We start from the raw sequence: 7,030 nt of genomic DNA on the forward strand, positions 1-7,030 counted from the left end.
TCAAACAGTTCTTGCCCTTACCATGTGCAGTGCACTCTGATATTTTCTATTCTGTTCTATTTAATTTTTCAAAATCCACTAAATTGATTTCATAACCCACTAATGGGTTGAAATCTACAATTTGAAAAGCAGTGCCTTAAATAATCATTTTTATATGGTTTCCTTGTCCTAAACTTTTCACTGCTTTTTTCTTCATTCATCTAACTCTTCTCTCTCTGGAAGTCACTCCCCTCCAGGACAATCTACTGCCTCCGCATCCTGATGGGCAATCCCGATGACGCTGGACCGCACACAGTGTGCTGTCACTGGCTGCTCGCTCAGTGCACTCTGACCGGCCAAAGCTGTTTTCACTACATAACCACAGCACATTTAAAATCAAATTCCAGAAAGTGCCTTGCAGTTAAAATTTTACACTGCCTGTTGCTGCATGCCAGTTTTGCAACTGTTTTTTGTCACTGCCCATTATAATTAGTATGTTTTGTTACTGGAGTCATTAACCCAGCACACCATGCTGCTCACAGGAAATAAGGCAGTCATCTGCTAACGTGACTTAGTGGAGAGTTATTTTTCTGTCTTTTTTTCTTCTGCAGAACCTGATGATAGGCAATAAGATGAACAAGTAGAAATTTCAGGGAAATGTAAATTAGAGCTACTGATCCTTCAGGGGCGTCTGCATTTGGCTTAGGGTACGAAACATCTTTATCCACCCTTGGGCTGCAGCATCAACAACATGAGACTGCACTTGCACAGGGCTGTCCCACCTTTATTCCATTTTATCTACAGATAAAGGAAATTACCTTCTGTTCAAGAGGAGCTGTGTGATGGAGTAGAAAGAAGGAGGGCTTTGGTGTCACACAGACTAGGGTGTGGAATTACAGCTCTGACACTCAATAGCTGAGCAACTGGACGCGAGTTGCTTTAGCTCTTGAGCCTTAATTCCCTCATCTGTAAAATGGGGATAAAATATCCCTCTCAGGGTCCTGGGTACTAGAGAAAAGTCCACGCAACCCAAAGCAGTCAGAAAGCATTCCTTGTTCATGTGAGTGATGGATGTCTTGTCCCAGGGCATTCTGCCTTCCTGACCAAAACTGGGGAGGCTAAGGACTGATGGCTGAGCCAAACGCAGCTCGCCATAGGCTGGCCAGCAATCAGGCCGTGGCCACCCAGCAAGTCACCACATAGTGATGAACAGGCCCAATCAATGAATTTTTAAAAATAGCTTTATTCAAAGAAATGATTACCAGAAAAGCCCAGGTAGTGGGTGTAGCAGACAGAATAAAGGCCCCCAAAGATATCCATGTCCTAATGCCTGGAACTTATGAATATGTTATGTTGCATGGCCAAAGGCACTTTGCAGATATGATTAAGTTAAGGATCTTGAAGTGAGGAGATTATCCTGTGTTATCCCACTGGGCCCCATGTAATCATAAGGGTCCTTATAAGAGGGAGGCAGGAGGGTCAGAGTCAGAGAAGGAGAAATGAGGATGATACAGAGGTTGGAGTGATGTGGGGCCATGAGCCAAGGAATGCAGGTGGCCTCTAGAAGCTGGAAAAGGCAAGGAATTGATTTTCTCCTAGAGCTTCCAGAAGGAAAGCAGCCCCACCAACACCTTGATTTCAGCCTGTAAGACCCATTTTTAGCCTTTGATGGTCAGAACTGTAAGATAATAAATTTGTGTTATTTTAAGCCTCTAAGTTGTGGTAATTGTTAGAGCAGCCGTAGGAAACTAATCTCTGAATGGAGGAAGGGGACTGTTGTGGGGAAGGAAAACACAGCGTCGGGAGGGCTCCTGGAATGCTGGCCACTTTCCAGTTCTTGATTTGGATGGTGTAAAACGGCGTTCAATTGATAACTACATATATACTTTTCTTCATGTAAGTTGTATTTCACAATTTAAAAAATAGTTTCCATGGCTTGTTTCATTTGGAAAAATCTGGGACCTAGTAGGAAATAGATGAGACCCTCAAATGGGGTAACTGAGGAGAGTTTAAAGGAGTGGATATTTACAAAGGTGTGGCCAAGGGTTACGGAAATAAACAGGCTCCTACAGTGTCCTGAGACCAGCGGTGGCGGGAAGCCATTCCCACGGTCAGGCGTAGAAGAGGCAGAGGAGACGGCAGGCTCCAGTAGCCCTGGAGGGGACTGCAGATAGGCGCTGTCTGCAGCGGGACCCAGCAGTGGGGTGAGGGGGTCGGAGAACATGCCTCCTCCAATCTCCAGCTGATGCCGCCGTCGGCTGAACCCCCCCAGAAACCAGAGCACAAGGGGCCTGTGGTGCCATCCAGAGTGGCAGCCCCCCAGCCATGGAGCAGGGCGGAGGTGAGGACCTGTGTGTGGAGGCCAAAGGCAGAGGTCCCGTACAGTCTATCCCCTCCTCTTTTTAGTTCAGGTAAGAAAATTCACAGTCTCCACAGAGGGGACCTGCAGAATCTCATCAGATATCGCACCATCACAGCTCTGGCAATTCAGCCGTATGCCCACATGAAACCTAAAATTTTAGCCCTAACAGTGCTCTTCACGGACTGTAATACAAGTGGTGGGAAAGACAAAGAAAGGAAACGATTAACACGAACGTGTCCACTGCTGTCTCCTCTTCTGGGGGTGGTGATGAGGTCTAAATTGGCAATTTAAGCTGATTTCTCCATCCTCCCACACTCCGTCCCTCTTCCTCTCTGCCAGCGTCTCAGCGGGATGAGGGGGTTCTTTGTGGTGTGATGGTGACCCAAACCTCCATGCCTGAAGGACTGGAGTCCCTGCTGACCTTGACTTTACTGCAGTTTTCCACTGATGAGGACTGTTGAAAAGCAAGTGGTAAGAGGCTATAGCCCCCAGGAATCCCTCAGGCGACCCACATAATCCTCCCCCATCTACTGTGTAGTGATAATCCAGTTTTTCCTTGGTAATTAATTAAGATCGGTCATCCCACTCAGTTCAGCGACCGTTTCTGGGCTTTTGGCTCTGCCGCATAAAGAGCCCCAAATGGTCCGGTATAACCTCAGCTTCTAATTTAATAGTACTATGACTGTGTTCCCTGGTGACATGGTCCCCTCTTGGGCTCTAGGACTTCCAAACTCACCAATTCCAAGATCATAGGATGAGAAACAAAAAGTCCTCCAGTGGCTTTTGAGGGGAATAGACTTCAGGACACTGCCGCTTCCACCCTTTGATTCCTAGACCCACATAGCTGGCTACTGGGAGAAGGCACCAGATATTGCCCATTGGCTGGAGGCATTTGCTGAATCCTGTAGGACAGCTTCCAACAATTTTTAGGGTGTTGCCTCCTATATGCTACCGTAACTGATCCTTCAACAGGCCATTCCACCATTCTACTAATGCTGCTTCTTGGTGGCAGTGGGGCATGGGGTAAGACTAGCACATATCATGAACTTCCATCATCGTAAAATGTGTCCTGGCTGGAGTCAATGTTCTAAGGGATATTCTGGCTATGTATAAGGAAGTTTGTGGGTCTAGCAGAGCACTGAAGACGGGGAAGGCAAAGCCATACCAAGATTATGAGTTGATCATTTTGAAGACAGATTGCTACCTCCTCCATGATGAAAGAAGCCAGTGTAATGAATCTCTTAGAGGGTAGCTATCTAGCCCCTAGAGAAGGGTGCCATATCAGGGGCTCAGTGTTGGCCTGTGCTGTTGGAAGTAGCCAAATCCAGGTTGGTGAGGAGAAAGCCCTCTTGTTTAGTGCTACCCCATTCCTGCCAGCAGGTTCACTTGGTAACTGCATAGGGTGGTGGGGAAACGGCTGGCTGACAGCTACGGGATATGTCATCTTGTACATCTGATTATTGACAGCCTTGCATCTGGTGGAATTTGAATTACTTCAGATTCTGTGAACATTCCAAGAAGCTCATCCACACTGCTCTAAGAGCCCCTTGCCACTAGGTCTCCAGTTTCGTTCTTTCCAAATCCCTTATCAGCAGCCCATTCTGTGAGTCACTGCTCACGAATCAGTGTGGATCCAGATCTCTTCTTCCACACAAGGCACCATCTGAAGTTTTGCCTATGGAAGGAATTCCCCTCACCAATGACTTTCAGGACCATCCTGAGTGGGACTGCAGTGTCATCTGCCTCTAACAGTCCAGATCCCAATTACTCCCATTAAGATCAGAGAACCTAATCCATTGTGGTATCACTCACCCTGACATTTAGCCTGCAGAGAACACTGCCACAGACTTCTTCGGTGGTGCTGGTGCCCCAGTTCTTAAGGCCTTGGTGAGCGGAGTGTCCTTTAAAGGCTTCCAGGGAGTGCTGAAAAGGTGGATGTGCAGGGTGCACCCAGTAGATCCATCCTAACATACCCATTTCCCTGAGCCAGTGAACGTCTTTATGGAATACCTGGGGCATTCTGAGATTTTGAACTCGTTAACTGGAGGCATTACTGAGTCCACAGCTCAGGTAGCTCACTAGCATACTGTCAACACACACTGTTCCTAGGTGCTTGGGTGTCTGGTAGACACGAAGATGAGCCGCCTAGTTCCCACTTCAGGGAAGGACTAGCTGTTCAGTTCTGGGACATGCAGTCAGTAGTGCACGCAGTAGACAGTCTCCAGCTGTCACGAACTGCCTCGTCTGGATCACAACCTTTCCAGGCAACCCACATCTTGTGACTAAGCTGGGCGGGGATATAACGGCCCGGTCCTTCTGGGCTGCCGTGGCACGACTCTGACAGGCACATATTGCTCCAGGACTCCCCACCAGAGTGGCTAAGGTTTCATCAGGGCTGCCTTGCAGTTTAACTTTTGCCTCAGCCCAATCCTGCTTCCCCCTCCTTTTTTTTTTAGTTTAAAAATGTGTGGTAAAATATAGCTAACATAAAATTTGCATTTTAACAATTTTTAAGTGTACAGTAGCATTAATTACATTCACAATGTTATGCAACCACTGCCACTACTTATTTTCAAAACTTTTCATCTCCCCAAACACAAGTTCTGTAACCACTAAGCAATAATGTCTCCTTCTCCCCTCCCCCAGCTGCTGGTAACATCTACTCTCCTTTCCGCCTCTACCAGTTTGCCTGCTCTAGATACATCACATAAGTTAAATCATACAACATTTGTCCTTGTGTGTCCGCTTATTTCACTTAGCATAATGTTTTCAAGGTCATCCATGTTGTAGTGTGTATGAGAACTTCATTCCTTCTTATGGCTGGAAAAGATTTCACTGTATGTATATACCACGTTCTATTTATCCATTCATCTGTTGATGGACACTTGGGTTGTTTCCACGTTTGGCTATTGCAAATAAAGCTGCTATGAACATTGGTGTACAAGTGTCTGTTCGAGTCCCTGTTTTCAATTCTTTTGGATATAAACCTGGGAGTGGAATTGTTCACAAGGCTGTATGGAATACGGCACATAGTTGGATCATGGTTTGATCCATTCTGCCAATCTCTGTCTTTTGATTGTAGAGTAGTCCATTTACCTTTAATTACTGATAATGAAGGACTTTCTTCTGCCATTTGCTATTTGTTTTCTGTATGTCTTATACAATTTTTGTCCTTAATTTCCTCAATTACTGCTTCTTTTATGTTCACTTGATTTTTTGTAGTAAATCATGTCGATCCCCTTCTCATTTTTTTGTGTGTATAGTTTTAAAGATATTTTCTCTCTGGTTACCATGGGGATTATATTCTAAATCCTAAATTTATAGCAATTGAGTTTGACTTGATTCCAACTTCAATAGCATAGAAAAACTCCTCTCCTATATTGCTTTGTCCTCCTCCTTCTTATATTGTTGTAGCAAATTATATTTTATATAGAGTGTGCCCAATAATAGAAACTTATAATTATTTTCTTGTATTTGTCTTTTAAATCTGATTGGAATAAAAAATAGTTATAAACAAAAATACAATAATACTGACTTTTATATTTGCTCATATATACCTTTACCAGAGATTTTTATTTCTGCATATGGCTTTGAGTTACTGTCTAGTGTCCCTTTATTTCAACCTGAATGATTCCCTTTAGTATTTCTTATAGGGTGGAGCTAAGGGTAACAAACTCTCTCAGCTTTTGTTATCTGAAAACATCTTAATTTCTCCCTCATTTTTGAAGGACAGTTTTGCTGGACAAAGAGTTCTTGGTTGACAGGGTTTTTTTGTCTTTTAGCACTTTAAATATATCATCCACTTTCTTCTAGGCTTCGTGGTTTTTTATTAGAAACTGGCTATTAATCTTATTGATGCTTCCTTGTACATGGTGAGTAGCTTCTATCTGGCTACTTTCAAGATTCTCTCTTTTTTGGGGGCTTTCAACATTTTGATTATAATGTATCTTGGTGTGGATCTTGTAAGTTTATCCTACTTGGAGTTTGTTAAGATTCTTGCATTTGTAGATTCATGCCTTTAATCAAATTTGGGAATTTTTCATGTATTATTACTTTGAATATTCTTTCTGTCCCCTTCTCTCTCTCTTCTCCTCTGAGACTTCCGTAATGTATATGTCTATCTGCAGGATGGTGTCCCACACATTCCTTAGACTCTGTTCACTTTTCTTCATTTGTTTTCCTCTCTGCCCCTTAGATTTGATCATTTTAATTGTGTTATCTTCAACTTGATTAATTCTTTCTCCTGCCTGTTTGACTCTGCTGTTGAAATCCTCTGGTGAAATGTTCACTTTCACTTTGTACTTTCAGCTCCAGAATTTCTGTTTGGTTTCCTCTTATAATTTCTATCTCTCTGGTAGTGTTCTCATTTTGTTCATACATCATTTTCCTGATTTCCTTTAGTTCTTTGTCCATGTTTTCCTTTTCCTCTTTGAAAATATTTAAGACAGCTGCTTTAAAGTTCTTCTCTAGTACGTTAAATGCCAACTTTTTCAGGGATGGTTTCTGTCAATTTATTTTGTTTCTTTTAGTGGGCAATATTTTTCTGTTTCTTTGAATGCCTTGTGATTTTTTTGTTGAAAATCAGATATTTGAATATTATAACGTGATTATTCCGCAAACTAGACTCTTCCCATTCCCCAGAGTTTGCTGTTTTTTGATTGTTGAAGGCTGTAGTAATCCAATTCTTTA

This window comes from Equus quagga, chromosome 5 (assembly GCF_021613505.1).
Source record: "Equus quagga isolate Etosha38 chromosome 5, UCLA_HA_Equagga_1.0, whole genome shotgun sequence".
Classification (NCBI taxonomy): domain Eukaryota; kingdom Metazoa; phylum Chordata; class Mammalia; order Perissodactyla; family Equidae; genus Equus; species Equus quagga.